Source organism: Canis aureus, chromosome 3 (genome assembly GCF_053574225.1).
Source record: "Canis aureus isolate CA01 chromosome 3, VMU_Caureus_v.1.0, whole genome shotgun sequence".
NCBI lineage: Eukaryota > Metazoa > Chordata > Mammalia > Carnivora > Canidae > Canis > Canis aureus.
This window is the reverse complement of record NC_135613.1, coordinates 35679085-35695515: the sequence shown is the minus strand read 5'-3', so window position 1 is coordinate 35695515 and position 16431 is coordinate 35679085. Positions and strand designations below refer to the sequence as shown.

Genomic DNA, 16431 nt, shown 5'->3' with positions numbered 1-16431 from the left:
AACAAAACACACACACAGACAAATAGGCAAAAGACTCCCCAAAACAACAACAAAATTGCCTGTGTTAAAAGGGATTCTGACTATCTGAACTTTAAAGTAATTCCCAAGGGCGCCTGGGTGGCTCATTTGGTTAGACATCTGCCTTCAGCTGTAGGTCACGATGCTGGGGTCCTGGAATCAAGCCCCGCATCAGGGTCCCTGCTGGGCAGAGGGTCTGATTCTCCTTCTCTCTTTGCCGCTCCCTTACTTGTGCTCTCCCTCTGCGTCAAATAAATATATGAAATCTTAAAAAAAAAAAAAAATCCCTGAGACCACTAAATTCTATGGGCAGACAGTAGACTAATAAAATAGTCTAGCCCCTCCTGCCCCCTTATCAACCTCAGAACATACTGCCCAAACCTACCTTCAGATGTGACCTAAAAGAATAATGGAAAGGTAATAATCTCCAGGGATCATAGCCAAGGACAATGGGGAACAAAGTACAAGGGATCTTACTCCTCAGGTGTGGAGTCAGGCATGATTTAGGCACATTCCCCACTCCTAAGTAGGGACCTTCAAGATTTCTGCCCAGTAGGATTTCAGATTTACTATGGGACAGTGTCTGCTATGTGTCTCCTTTAGTTTCCTTTTCTAAATGGAATTATTTACTGTGGTTTTTCTATTCTGTTGTATATTGGGTGTGTGGAGGACAGATAATTTGTCTTTATAGTGCAGAGCTCTCTGGATCAAGAGAAGCCACATCTGGACCTAATAAAGACACCATCTTACATAATGCTCTGATGAAGAGATTGCTGCATATCACCCAGTGTTATAGGTTGAACTGTGTCCCTTTAAAATTCATATGCTGAAATTCTAACCCCCAGTACCTCAGAATGTGACTGTATTTGGAGATAAGGTCTTTAAAGAGGTAATTAAGGTAGAATGCGTTCATATAGGTGGGCCCTAATCCAAGATAACTGATATCCTTATAAGAAGAGATTAGAACACAGACTGGCAAGAAGCAAGACCATGTTGAAGGCCTAGGGAGAAGATAACCATCTACAAGCCAAGAAGAGAGGCCTTGAAAGAAACTAAGCCTGGCAACACCTTGATCTGGACTTCTAGCTTCCAGAACTGTGCAAAAATAAATTTCTATTGTTTAAACCACCTAGTCTCTGGTATTTGTTATGGTAGCCCTAGATAACTATCACATCTAGATGCGCTGAACTCTGTGCTTGCTTCAGTGCACTGTTAGACTTTTGGGGTGACTCTATGAAGAAGAGTGTGTGTGTGTGTGTGTGTGTGCAGAAAGCAGAGTAAAGTAAAAATTTTGGCTGACCTTATTAGTCATTAGGACTATTTATTGACATTTCTGGTGCTTTTCTGTATTAATCATCTTTTTCTAGGTTGTATTGCTGTAACACATGACTCCACACTATCAGTGATTTACAACAACAAGAATTTATTTCTCACACATGTTACCTGTTGGCTATAGATAGAACATGGCTCCACTCCATGAATCTTCCTCATTCTAGAATTTGTGCTGCATAAACAGCTCCTACTGAGGATATATCATTCTTGTGACAAATGGACAACAACAAAAACATTCAGATGGCTCTAAATTTTCTGCTCAAATGTGACATGTATCACTTTTGCTTCCATTTCATTGGCTGAGCCTGGTATCAATGAAGTGGGGAAGAACACTTGACCTATAATCAGATGACAGTGGGTGGGGACATGTAATCCTTTTACAGAAGGGCAGCAAGTAATTGGTACCAGCAGTACAATCCAAGCACACAGCTTAATCGCACATCAGACCCTTTGAAGCTTACTGCTTACGCAAATTAAATGTGAGTGAATGTTATGTGTGTCGCTTGTGGGAAGAAACCTTTAAAGACCATTGCATAATTTCCACTTTCCTTTCTCCATGCTATGGGGGAACGTTAGGGGTTGCTCAGTATACCTGTATTCCTGATAGAAAGAGTGGAGCAGAGCTCTGGACCAACTCTTGATTGAATAAGAAGCTATTCTTATTCACACTGCGTGCATGCATGCATGTTTCCTCAAGTTACTGAGATTTTAGAGTTGTTTGTTATCATAGCATAACCTAAGTCATTCATTCTGACAAAGGGCCTAAAAGAAGTTGATAACCTGCCTTAAAAAAAAAGAAACCACCTGTGTTGTGTGCACAACAGTGATTAGCAATATATGACAATGTGTCTCTCGAGTTCTTTTTATAGCTACAACTGTTCTCCTTTCTGAAAGTGATCCAGACCATTGTGATAATCACTTCCTTCTCTTTGCTACCCTTTATGGTAGAAGATATCTGAGAAGATTCTTCGCCTATATGGCTTTTGGGAGAACTTACCCTTTTCTTTCTATTTGAGTGATTGTGGTAGCAGTTCCAGGTAATACAGTGTTATTGAAATGAGAAAGGCACACAGAGTTAGGCCAGTGAATTTCTTCTGGGGAATTCCTTCTGGAATCAAGAAAGAATAGGGCTCTTTGTGTGGGTGCATGGACTACACCTGTCAAACTTGGACCTTGATGTGGGCCAGTGTTCACTTTTGTATTATAAGCAGTAGTTGTCTGGAAAGCAGGACACTGTAGGTGTAGGGAGAACAAAGTAGATGCACAGCCGGGATAGAACAAGAAATCAGAAGTATTTGAGTTCCTGAATTCAAATTTACATCATATCTGAAGTGGCCAAAGGTGTGTATCAGGCGTCCACAAAGTAGGGACCCCAGGCCAAATTTGGCCTGCTGCTTGTTTTTGTAAATAAAAGTTTTATTGGAACACAGCCAAATCCATTTGTTTACCTATGGTTGAGTTGAGTAGTTGGCGGAGTTGAGAGTTGCAACAGACACCTTACAGCTTGTAAAGCCTAAAATCTTTACTATCTGACCCTTTGCAGAAAATGTTTGCTGACCTCTGGTATCTATTACCTCATCCTTTAAAAAATAAGTATTTTAAAAAAATTTACATGTGAGACATATAAATTCATAAACATGTCAAACATAAATGTAAACAATATATATTCATAAATAAATGCCATTTTCATGTGTAGCAGTGCAGAATCAAAAAGATTGTCATGTTAATTATATTTAAATTAAAAAAAAAGATTGGAGAGCACTGCTACAGGTGATAGTGAGTCCCCAGAAATATTTGATCAAGGCAAGGGCATAGCCAGATTAGCAGGACAACTCTAGTGTCAACTTGAATGCCTATGCAGAAGCAGGGGGTACGTTAATGAACCTGATGTGAGGGTTTTCCAATTCAGACCGAAAAATTGGGTGGAGAAATAGCAGTAAGGATAGAGGGGAGGGGATTCATGCAAGTGACTCCAATGTGGCCTTTCACCTGCGGATGACAGACTCCAGGTTTGGGGGAACAGAGTGTTTGGCTACAAGAAACCATCAATAATGATTTTCGTGATCATCTCCTCTTGGCCCAGATTCCATTCCAACCAAGTTATTAATACACACATTATTCTTCTTAAAGAAATAGAGAAATGCATTCCAGATTGCCAAAGGAAGGAATTCCCTGTGATTTATACTGAAATGTTCCTAGAATTTTTTTTTTCCAATCATCCATCTTCAAGAAATACTAAAGACAAATATTTCATGAATCCAGAGGTGCTTCTGGCCAGCATCTGGAGATGATCTTGAGAATACAAATCTGTTATCATTTTTCACCATGGGCTTCAACTGTCAGAGCATGTAATAAACACAACCAGCCAGAGGGCTGGAGGGAAGCAAAAAGGGTCCAGTTAACCACTGTAGCAGGAGGCAGCAGAAATGAGGGTGTATTTGCCCATACTTTTCCCATACCCACCTTTTGTAGCTCTGCTGCATCCCTTTTCCTAACAAATTTTAAATGCCAATTAGCGACCACTCAGTTGCTGATACTTTCCAAGGGTGTAACATCCTATCACATTGTCACATAGATGGATGATGTCATGCAGTAGAAGAGATGTAGGCTATGAAGTCAATCAGACTTGAGTTTGAGTCTTGATTTTGCCACTTAATATCAGTGACCTTAAAATTTCTTAGCCTTGTTGAACATTATTTCCACATCAGTGAAATGGACTTGCCAATAAAGTGATAATGTAGGTGAAATTGTTAGCACAGCTTTTGGCATAGCCTAAACAAAGAGTTTGTAATTATCAATTCAAAACCATTCTCACATTACCACTACCCATTTAAGAGTTGGTTAAATGAACGAAGACAGAAAATACCAATTATTGGTAGGAATATGGAGCAACTGGGATTCTCATATGCTGCTAGTTAGAGTGTCAAATGAGCACAAGCTACTTTGCCAGTACCCACCAAGCTGAACGCCATCCACTAGTCAGCAATTCCACTCCTAGGTATGTGCCCAAAGTAAATGCTTTCAGATGTTCACCAAAAACATCAACCAGAATGTTCAAAGCGGCCCTATTCATAATAGTATCCAAATAGAAACTACTCAAATCCTCATCATTACTGTAGCTCAGAGCTCAGCAAAACTTTTCTGTGAAAGGCCAGGTAATCAATATTCAAACTGCAAGGACCAAGAGGCAAAAATTACCTTATAATTACTTTACTTCTCTTTGCAGCACCCCAGCAACAGTGCAAAGCAAGAGTGCTGATAAGCTAAGCTTTCTGTTGCAACTGCCTCCCTGCCATTGTAGTGTGAAAGCAGCCATAGGTAATAGGAAAAAGAGTGAGTGTGGTGTGGCCCAATAAAATGTTATCTATGAACAAAAATGTAGAAGTGCAGGGATCCCTGGGTGGCGCAGCGGTTTGGTGCCTGCCTTTGGCCCAGGGCGCGATCCTGGAGACCCGGGATCGAATCCCACGTCGGGCTCCCGGTGCATGGAGCCTGCTTCTCCCTCTGCCTGTGTCTCTGCCTCTCTCTCTCTCTCTCTCTCTCTGTGACTATCGTAAATAAATAAAAAAAAAAAAATTAAAAAAAAAATGTAGAAGTGCAGAATGAAAAAGATTGTCACGTTAATTATATCTCAATTTAAAAAAAAGATTGGAGAGCACTGCTACAGGTGATAGTGAGTTCCCAGAAATATTTGATCAAGGCAAGGGCATAGCCAGATTAGCTAAAAAATGTAAATTTCATGTAATTTTTATGTGCTGTACAGTATTATTCTTTTCTTTTTTGAATTTTTGTCATACTTATTTTTAAAGTTTTTATAGAAGTATGATTAATATACAATGTTATATTAATTTTAAGTATATAACATATTAATTCAACAATTCTATATCCAGGGGGAGCCCGGATGGCTCAGTGGTTTAGTGCCGCCTTCAGCCCAGAGCGTGATCCTGGAGACCCGGGATCGAGTCCCACGTCAGGCTCCCTGTATGGAGTCTGCTTCTCCCTCTGCCTGTGTCTCTGCCTCTCCATCTCTGTTTCTCATGAATAAATAAATAAAATCTTAAAAAAAAAACCCAAAAACAATTCTATATCTAGTGCTTCATCATGATAAGCATGATCACCATGGAATGTTATTACAATATTATTGACTATATTTCCTATACTGTACTTTTCATCTCTGTGACTTTTTTATTTTTAAACTGGAAGTTTAATGGAAATCTATATGTCTTAATACCCTTTATTTCAACACCTTCCCCCCAACACCTAGCAACCATCAGCTTATTCTCTGTATTTGAGAGTCTGGCTTTTTGTTATTCATTTGTTTTGCTTTTCAGATTCCACATATAAGTGAAATGATATGGTATTTGTCTTTCTCTGGCTTATTTCACTTAGCATAACACCCTCTAGGTCCATCCATGTTGTCAATGGCAAGATCTCATTCTTTTTTATGGCTGAGTAACATTCCATTGCATGCACATGTATGTATCACACATCTTCTTCATCCATTCATTATTATGGACACTTGGGTTGCTTCCATATCTTGGCTATTATAAATAATGCTTTTGGCTTTTTAAAAATGTTCAAGAATAGGGGATCCCTGGGTGGCTCAACAATTTAGCGCCTGCCTTTGGCCCAGGGCATGATCCTGGAGTCCCGGGATTGAGTCCCACATTGGGCTCCCTGCATGGAGCCTGCTTCTCCCTCTGCCTGTGTCTCTGCCTCTCTCTCTCTCAGTGTCTCTCATGAATAAATAAATAAAATCTTTAAAAAAATGTTCAAAAATACACAGATCATTCTTACCTTGCAGGCTGTATAGACATATAGGACATGGGCCAAATTTGAATATAGGTTGCCAACCTCTGGTACAGTTTAAAAATTATGTATTCACACAGTGGAATACTACACAACAACAGGTAGATACAACAATATAGATGAATCTCATGAACATAATATCAAGTGAAAGAAGCCAGTTGCAGAAAGTATAGGATTACATTTATATAAATTACAAAAGCAGGTGAAACAAATCTATGATTATGTAAATCTGCATGGTGGTTACTGTATGCGAATTAGGGACAGAGAGACAGAGCAAAGGAGATTTGGGAATGAATAGTTATGGGTGTTTTTTCATTTAGTTTGTTTAAGTTTACAAAATCTAACCAGCCACACACTTCTGTGCACTTTTTTGTATGTATATCATACTTTAAGAAACACTGGGGGGGAAAAAGAAACAAAGTCTCTTCTTTAGTGCAAGCCTCCTTTATTTCACAACTAACCAATTTACAAGTTGCTAGGTGTTCTTCCTCACTTTAGTTATCTTATTTATTACCCCAGAGAATTTGAAATATCTATCCTTTTCTTTAGCAGAAAGAACAGCTAGGGTATAGATAAGAGCTCTGTACTCAGAAATGAAGGTCAGAGTTTCACTCCACTGTGTACTGATTGTTTAACTATGGGTAAAGCACCTAGTTTTTTAAATTTTTATTTTGTTGTCTGAAAAATGGGAAAATATTCTGTATATGTGAATTTGGTGTAAAATGCACCTTGATAATGAAGAATTGCTCTGTTTAGCTGTATACCTCTGTACAAATTATCACTACCTATGACATGCTTTCTTAACAACTCACAATTTCAAGTTTAAACACAGCCACCCCCTTCCTTCTTTGCCTCCTGGTCCTCCACTTAGGGAGACAGTACTTAAAATGGTGAGGAACATAGACTGTCAGCTCAAATCGTTACTCTGTCACCTGTCTTGTAGTTTCTCTGTGCCTCAGTTTCCTCATTGGTAAAATATCTACTTTATATTATTGTTCTAGAGGTTGTGGCAGTCAACCTCCAAGATATTCTGGACAACCCCTGTCTCCTGGCCTGGTGTCCATGCCCTGGTGTAATGCTTCCTGCATTATATGAGGTTTGGGCTGTGTGGTGATAAGATATGGCATAAAGGAAGGCAATTCACCTCTGAGATTAGGGTTTGAAAGGCAGTGGCTTCCACATTTGGCAACCTCTCTGTCTTGGATCTGCTGCCAGGTCAGACAACCTTATGGAAAGGCCTTCATGGTGAGGAACTGAGGCCTGACAAGAACCACAGGAATGATCTTGGATGTGGATCCTCCAGTCCCAGGTGAGTTTCAAATTGACTACAACCCTGGCTATCAGCTTCTCTGCAACCTCACAAAAGACTCGGAGTCAAAATGATTTAGCAAGCTGCTTCCAGATTCTTGAACCTCAGAAACTGATAATCAATGACCTTACAACAGTGAATGGTGCCTGATGCATAGTAAGCATGCAATAAATTGTCTTGGGATGTCTGGGTGGCTCAGAGGTTGAGTCTGCCTTTGGCTCTGGGTGTGATCTCTGGCCCCGGGATTGAGTCTCACATTGGGCTCCTTGAGGCAAGCCTGCTTCTCCCTCTGCCCATGTCTCTGCCTCTCTCTCTCTCTGTGTCTCATGAATAAATAAATAAGGTTCTTTAAAATATATATATTAACTGTATTTATCATCTGCTCCCTAAAAGCTGGCACTTCCACATCTATCAAGCTCTTTGCTGATGTCAGTGTTTCCTGTTCTGGAAAGTCATTGTCAATGGATCGAGCATGGGCAGTTTCCCTTCCTTTCTGTGGTCCCTTTAAAGATCAAGCATTATTAGGAGGCATCTGTCTGCAGAGCAGTGACAGTGTGGCTGTGGGTTCCTATGGAAACACTTCCTCACCCAGCACTCTTTCTCAAGGGATCTCTCCAGGCTCTGCCTCTCAAAGCCTTGGTGCTGCCTTCTGGTCTTTGTGGCACATCCTATTCTTCAGGTGTCTTTCCTGCTTTCTCAATCTCCTCAGATGTGTTCGTGATTCAGATTCTCCTTCTTTTGGATGTGAATTCTTGTTCCCTTTTGCCATAGGCACCATAGTTGCAGGGTCAGCCATTGAGTCAATTAGTGTTTCTAGAAGTATAGGTGGAGACAGGTTAGGAGTGTAAGAGATTTATTGGGGGTTGGTGTCTGTGAGAGGTAATAGGAAGAGAAGCAGGGGCAGGTAGGGAAAGTCTCAGCCTGTGATGTAGACCTGACACCTGGGAAAGGAAAGGAGGTAAGAAGAAAGACTAGGGCAGGAGAGCTGCAGATCAGGTCTGAAAAGTCACTTGTCCAACAGCTATAGGGCAAAGAGCCTGAAAGAGGAGTCCCAATCCAGGCTGAAATGGAGAGGCTTAGATACATTTTCCATGCTCAGTCAGCAGTGAGGGCTCCCTGGGAATGCTAGGGCTTTGACTTAAAAGCTAAGATGGATCCTAAAGTTGCTAATGGCTAGAGGCTGTCAATTTATTGCTCCTGACAGCTAAATGGCAGATTCTTTCTTGACAGGAGGTCCAAGCGGTGCACTTACATGGCTGCTGCAACCATCTTCATCGCTGTGGCCAGGCCTGGCCTCCTGTGTCCCCTACCTGTGTCAAACACCTGCTTGGAAATGGTATCAACAGGACCTAAATGGAGTGTCAGTGTGAAAAACCAAGGGACTCATAGAGGTGAAATGAGAATTAATTATCTCTCAGGCAACTTGAGGGGACCCAATGGGGTTTGATAGTAATCAATCATGGTTTTCACTCAGCATATACTGAAAGCTCTGTACTGTGCAGGCATTTCCTGGAGGAATCCCAAACTATAGGATCGTAAAATGGGAAAGTACACGAGTGCCCAATTAAGTCTCCCTTTCATGAGCAGAAATGCCTTGTAGAGTACTCCATATAGGTTCACTCTCCTCTTGCGTATCTCCAGTGATGGTGAGCTGAAGTCATCTCTTTGGTTGTGAACAGCTCTACTTGACAGAAGCTTCCTCTTCAGTGGAATTCAGAATGCTCTCACCACCTTTAATTTTTGAAGTCACTTTAATAAAACTTCCTGTTCTCTTGTTTATTAATCCTATAGATATTTGGAGATGGTTGTCATTGTTCCTGAAATACTGTAAGAGAAGAGAGGCTACTGGAGCCTCTGATTCCTCAACTTTACAACAATGGCGTCTGACTGTTCTTGATCACTGTGGTCTCTTTATGACCTAAAAGTCTATGAAGCCATGAAAACTTCATGGAACAATTCTCAAATAAAAGAGAAATCCATATAAATTAAAAGACGATGTGCTTTTTTTGAAGTGTTTGTTGTACATTTCCTCTGGAGCACATTGGGACTCAGGAATAGTGGGACCATCCGCCGAGCCATTGCTCATTTATGTTGAAATAAAACAGGCTCTGGCTAATTAGAAGCATGCTCCTCGAGATGAAACAATACAAGCTTTCCATTTCCCAACCATTAGCAATTCCTGATGTTGACTGGACATGTTAATATAACCCCCACTCTACAACAGGAAAAAAAAATAAAGCAGGCATGATGATTCACAGCACAAGAAAGAGTTCTTTATACTTACACTCAACCAGCACACACTAATGCTCTAGGTACTCACTATGCACTGGCCTCTATGATAGGTATTTTCACATATTTTATTAACTTTATTTTATCCTCGCAAGAATATTATGAGGTAGATTTTATTAACTGCACATTTCAAATGAAGAAATATGAGCCTCAGAGCAATCAGGTGATTTGTTCAAGGTTACCTAGCTGATAAGTGGATAAACTAGGACTGTCTGCTACGAAGTCCAGTGCTCTGTTCACTCCACTGGCTACAAGGAAACTTATTAATAAAAAACCATGCCTATGTATGTAATATGCAACTATTTTAATTCCAGTTGCCCCAGAGGTATACTCTGAAGTTAGGGTTAAGGTGAAAGTAGTTTATTATCAGAGGATAAAGAAATATCAAAAGAGGATGGTAAAGTGAGTCAAAGAAAAGGTAGCAATAAATTATGCATCATCAAACCAGGTATCATTGTGGGCAACTGGAACTAAATTCTGCTGGGGAAATTCTGAAAGTCAGTGCAGAATACAGTAAATCTACCCAAAAGGGATGGGGCTAGGGCTTTTATAAACCAACTCTGTCAGTCATTGGTTGAGATCTTCTTCTAGCAGATATTAATTACCTGGCACTAACTACCTGCCAAGTAGGTAGACAAAACATGTTTTAGAAGCCTGAGAGAGACCTTACGCAGAGAAATTTGGCATCTGGCAATTAGAGTTTTAGTTGGTATGCACTGAAGTAAAGACAAGAGGATATGGGCAAAGCCCTGATGGCACCTGGTACAATAAGTAATGCCAGAGTCTACACAATCTGTCAACAAACATATCTTGACCACCTACTGTGTGGAATAGCACAGGGTGAACCACACGGATATGGACCTGCTTTCATGTGGCTTAGTATCAGAAGGAAGGCAGAAATATGTTATTTTAAATAAATATAAAATAATTAAAATGTACTTTCATGGGTAGGAGAAGCTATAAACCTCACTTAGCTAAGTCTTACTACAAAAAAAAAAAAAAAAAAAAAACCCAAAAAACTAGAAAGAACCCACAATAAAAACCCTCTCATTCAGTGTTACTCTTTGTCTCCTTTTACCTCTGACTCCTTTCTTTTCTCCTTTTTGGAGCCAAATTTCCTAAAACAGTGAGTTTAGAATCTGCCTTCTCCAGTGAACTATGAGACCCTCTGGAGATGGGCCTTTTTGTTTGTTTGTTTGTTATCTTTAATTGTATTGTGTAGTATTTGACACATAAAAAAAGAACATATGGATTTGAACACCGGCCAAGATGGAGTAAGATCACTCCAGCCTATCTCTCTCACTGATTATTAAGTTTGTCATAAAAACTTATGACAAAATACAAAAGAATACAATTTAAAAAATTTTTTTGGAAAGATTTATTTATTCATGACAGACACAGAGAGAGAGGCAGAGGGAGAAGCAGGCTCCATGCAGGGAGCCTGACATGGGACTCAATCCCTGGTCTCCAGGATCACGGCCTGGGCTGCAGGCAGCACTAAACCACTGGGCCACTGGGGCTGCCCAATAATACGATTTAAGGACTCCAAACACTAACAACAACAGGCAGATTGAGAGGGAAGTCTGTTGTTGAATAATGATGCATAATTGGGATGAGTTTCAGAGTCTTTTTTCCCTGGTTTCTCCCAGATTTGACCTAAAGGTAGACAGAGTCCTATACTGCAGAGAGGGGACATATAACAAAATTTGGAAAAAATTCCTCTGTGTTATAGCCCGAGGACTGAGAACAGGAGCCTCTTATTACCTGGAGAGTATAGGAGGATATTCTTGCTTTTTTGATGTGGGGCTTCTCCTTGTCCTTCCCTGGTGCCAGCCCCATGACAGGGTGGTCATGGTGAGGACTTCTAAGTCCACTATGGATAAACTGTCTTTCTGGCCAAAGAAACTTGAAAAAGAACCCTCTCTCAAAGAACAGAGGAAATCCCTGTTTTTTACCCTCTTCTTTCCTTAAGGCACTTTGTCTTGAGGGTAGGCACATGTCCATGGACTTTCTCAATAGCATAAGAAGAACTCTGATTTTTTAGCCAGAGGACTCAGAAAGGGAACCCTCTGGTTTCCATAGAAAACAAAGAGTGTGTGGGAAATCATGGTGGAAGAGTTCTGGAAAAGAGGATCCCTGAGTCTGTGTATAAAGTGACACACATCCCTAACTCACCAAACTGAAATGTATGGAATAGACCAAATGAAGCATAGTGAAGGCTTTGAAAAACAGAACTGACATTGGAACCACCACTCACAGACGGTGAGCTAGAACTCTTTGTCTGACCTAACTGATCACCTGCTAATACAACAAATCGACATTTTATAGTATTTTATTTTAGTAAGACCTAGAGCTTCACAACAAAACATTCAAAATGTTCTGGATTTAATCCAAAGTTACATGTAAAGGACTAGGAAATTCTGGCCCACTTTTAAGGGAAAAGACAATAAATATCAACCTGGAGATAACCCAGGTATTGGAATTATCAGACATAGACTTTAAAGCAGCTCTTAGAATTATTCTCCATGAAGCAAAAGTGTATACATTTGAACTAAGTGGTAAGATAGAAGCTTTTAGAAAACAAATAGAAATATAATCAAGAAGCAAATCAAACTGGAAGAAATAGAAAATCTGAACAGACCCATAACCAGCAAAGAAATGGAATCAATAGTCAAAAATCTCCCAACAAAATAGAGTCCAGGGCCGGATGGTCTCCCAGCAGAATTCTATCAAACATTTAAAGAATTAATACCTACTATTCTGAAACTGTTTCAAAAAATGGAAATGAAACAAAACCGGCCAAACTTTTTCTATGAGGCCAGCATTATCTTGATCCTAAAACGAAACATAGATCCCACCAAAAAGAAGAATTATAGACCAAATATCCCTGATGAACATGGATAGAAAATTTCTCACCAAGATACTAGGTAATAGGATCCAACAATACATTAAAAGGATTATTCACCATGACCAAATGACATTTATTCCTGGGCTGCAAGGGCGGTTCAACATCCACAAATCAATTAATGTGATACACCACATTAATAAAAGAAAGGACAAGAACCATATGATCCTCTTATTAGATGCAGAAAAAGCATTTGACAAAATGCAGCATATTTTCTTAATAAAAACTCTTTGCTGTGTAGGGATAGAGGGAACATACCTCAATATCATAAAAGCTATATATGAAAAACCCATAGCAAATATCATCCTCAATGGAGAAAACAGCTTTTCCTCTAAGGTCAGGAACACAACAGGGATGGCCACTCTCACACTGTTGTTCAACATAGTCTGGAAGGCCTAGCCTCAGCAATCAGACAACAAAAAGAAATAAAAGGCATCCAAATTGTCAAAGAAGAGGTCAAACTTTCACTCTTTGCAAGTGACATGATACTCTATGTAGAAAACCCAAAAGATTCCAGGAAAAAAATTGCTAGAATTGATACAAGACTTCAGCAAAGTGGCAGGATATAAAAACAATGCACAGAAGTCAGTTACATTTCTATACACTAACAAGAAGGAAGAAGAAATAGAAATCAAGGAATCAGCCCCATTTACAATTGCACTGAAAACCGTAAGATACCTAGGAATAAACCTAACCGAAGAGGTAAAGGGTCTGCACTCTGAAAACTATAGAACACTTATGAATGAAATGAAGGAAGACACAAAGAAATGGAAAAACATTCCATGCTCATGGAGTGGAAGAACAAATATTGTTAAAATGTCTATGCTACCCACAGCAATCTGCATATTTAATGTAATTTCTATCAAAATACCATCAACATTTTTCACAGAGCTGGAACAAACAATCCTTAAATTTGTGTGGAACCACAAAAGACCCCAAATAGCCAAAGGAATGTTGGAAAAGAAAACCGAAACTGGTAGCATCACAGTTCCAGACTTCAATCTCTATTACAAAGCTGTGATCATCAAGACAGTATGGCACTGGCACAAAAACAAACACATAGATCAATGGCATAGAATAGAGAACCCAGAATGGACCCTCAACTTTATGGTCAACTATTCTTCAACAAAGCAGGAAAGAATATCCAATGGAATAAAAACCTCTTCAACAAATGGGGGACAATTGGACAGCCACATATGGAAGAATGAAACTGACCACTTTCTTACATCATACACAAAAATAAACTCAGAAAGGATTAAAGACCTAAATGTGGGACAGGAATCCATTAAAATCCTAGAGGAGAACACAGGTGTCAACCTCTTTGACCTCAGCCACAGCAACTTCTTGCTGAAAACGTTTCCAAAAGCAGGAGAAGCAAAAACAAAAATGAACTATTCGGACTTCATCAAGGAAAAAGTTTTTTTTGCACAGTAGTGGGAACAGTCAACAAAACTAAAAGGCAGCCTATGAAATGGGAAAAAATATTTGCAAATGTCTTATCAGATAAAGGGCTGGTATCTGAAATCTATAAAGAACTTATCAAACTCAACACCCCAAAATCAAAAGATCTGATCAGGAAGTGAGAAGACATGAGCAGACATTTCTCCAAAGAAGACATACAAATGGCCAACAGACACATGAAAAAATCCTCAAAATAATTCGGCATCAGAGAAATACAAGTCAAAACCATCATGAGATACCACCTCATAATGATTGGAATGGCTAAAATTAACAAGTCAGGAAACAACAGGTGTCAGCAAGGATGTGGAGAAAGGGGAACCCTCTTACACTGTTAGTGGGTATGCCAACTGGTGCAGCCACTCTGGAAAACAGTATGGAGGTTCCTCAAAAGTTAAAAATAGAGCTACCCTACAACCCAGCAATTGCACTACTAGGTATTTATCCAAAGGATATAAACACAGTGATTCAAAGGGGCACATGCATCCCAGGGTTTATAGCAGCAGTGTCCACAGTTGCCAAACAGTGGAAAGAGCCCAGAAGTCCATGAACAGATGAACGGATAAAGAAGATGTGATATATATATATGGCATAGAATAGAGAACCCAGAAATATAAATATAAATATAAATATAAATATATATATATATGGAATACTACTCAGGTATCAAAAAATGCAATCTTGCCATTTGCAACAATGTGGTTGGAACTAGAGGGTATTATGCTTAGCAAAATAAGTCAGTCAGAGAAAAACAAATCCCATATAATTTCACTCATATATGAATTTAAGAAACAATACAGATGAACATAGGGAAAGGGAAGGAAAAACAAAATAAGAGGAAAACAGAGAGGGAGGCAAACCATGAGAGACTCTTAACCATAGGAAACAAACTGAGAGTTGCTGGAGCGGAGGTGGGTGGGGGATGGGGTAACTGGGTGATGGGCATTAAGGAGAGCACTTGAAGTAACGAACACTGGGTGTTGTATGCAACTGATGAATCACTGAATTTTACCTCTGAAACTAATAATGCAGTATATGTTAAATTGAGTTTAAATAAACAATTAAAAAAATTAATACAAAAGAAGCTAAAATGCTCAGTACCCTGAAATAAATGATTCACTGTATTGTCTTAATAGAATCAGAATGGAAGGAACAGGAAAGAGAAAAAAGATTGGAAGGAAAGTAGAGTCTCATGAACCTATTGAACACAAAAATATGTATAATATAGTTATGAAGCAAAATAATAAAATTAGAAATTTTAGGAACCCATAACTGAATTTAAGAACTAGTACAATATCAGTACACTAACTACCCCTTTCCTACGGTCATGTCTGCTTCTCAAAGATAACCTCACTCCTCATTTTTGTATTTAGCATTCCTTTTTTCCCATAGTTTCATCACATCTGTATTTATTCTCCAAATAATTTCACAATGATTTTTATTATAATACTGAATTTAATGATTTGAAACTTGTTTTACAACATGATGTCTAAGATTCATCTGTGTCATAATCCATACCTAATTAATTTCCATTGTTCTGTAATATTTAGGTGTGTAACTATGCCACAATTTACATGTAATTTTCCTGTAGATTAGTATTATGTTACTCATTTACTCATTTATTTATTTTGTTATTACAAGCTATGTTGCTATTATCATTCTTTTGCTTGTCTTCCGGTACCCATTCACATGATCTCTCTAGGGAGAAATCTCTAGGAATGGAACTTCTTCTGGACCATTGGATATGCAAATATTTGATTTTATAAAATAATGCCAACTAATTCTCATGACGATTTACATTCCCTTTCATATCCTCACCAACAAATATCAAACTTAATGATTTTTTTGTTAGTGTGGTAAGTAAAAATTATACAATTTGTATTTTCCAGACTTCTAAAAAAGTTGAATATCTTTTCAAATGTTCTTTTGCCATGTAAGTGTGACTTTTTTTGTGAGATGCCAATATATAACCTTTGCCCACTTTTCTTTTGGGTTATTTTACTTTTCTAATTAATTTATAGAAGTTATTTTTATATTCTGTACACTGATCTTTAGTCACTTAAAAGTATTACAAATATGACTTCCCAGTTTGTGGCTTATTTTTTCACTTTCTTTATGATATCTTGATATGAAGAAGTCTTTGATTTCAGTAGAGTTGGATATATTACTTTTTTCTTTCTTGTTAGCATTTTTTGGTGTTTGCTTTTATCTCATTGTTGTAAAGATAGCCTTTTATACAATCCACTATAAATTTTAAAGTTTTGCCAGTCATATATCTGTAATCCACTTGGGACTGATTTTTGTGTATGGT

General features: G+C 38.8%; 1 long non-coding RNA gene across 2 annotated transcripts in view; it reads left to right on the top strand.

Annotated features, from left to right (window-relative positions):
- The window catches only part of LOC144310656 (uncharacterized), a 106437-nt gene extending 97044 nt beyond the window's left edge, over positions 1–9393 (top strand). Inside the window, exons 3-5 of one of the 2 annotated variants that reach the window (XR_013376303.1) lie at positions 7375–7468; positions 8699–8859; positions 9260–9393. This is a non-coding gene — a long non-coding RNA (uncharacterized LOC144310656). The remainder of the gene's footprint in view (positions 1–7374; positions 7469–8698; positions 8860–9259) is intronic. The other variant, XR_013376302.1, reaches the window with a different exon arrangement.
- Positions 9394–16431: the final 7038 nt, after the last annotated feature.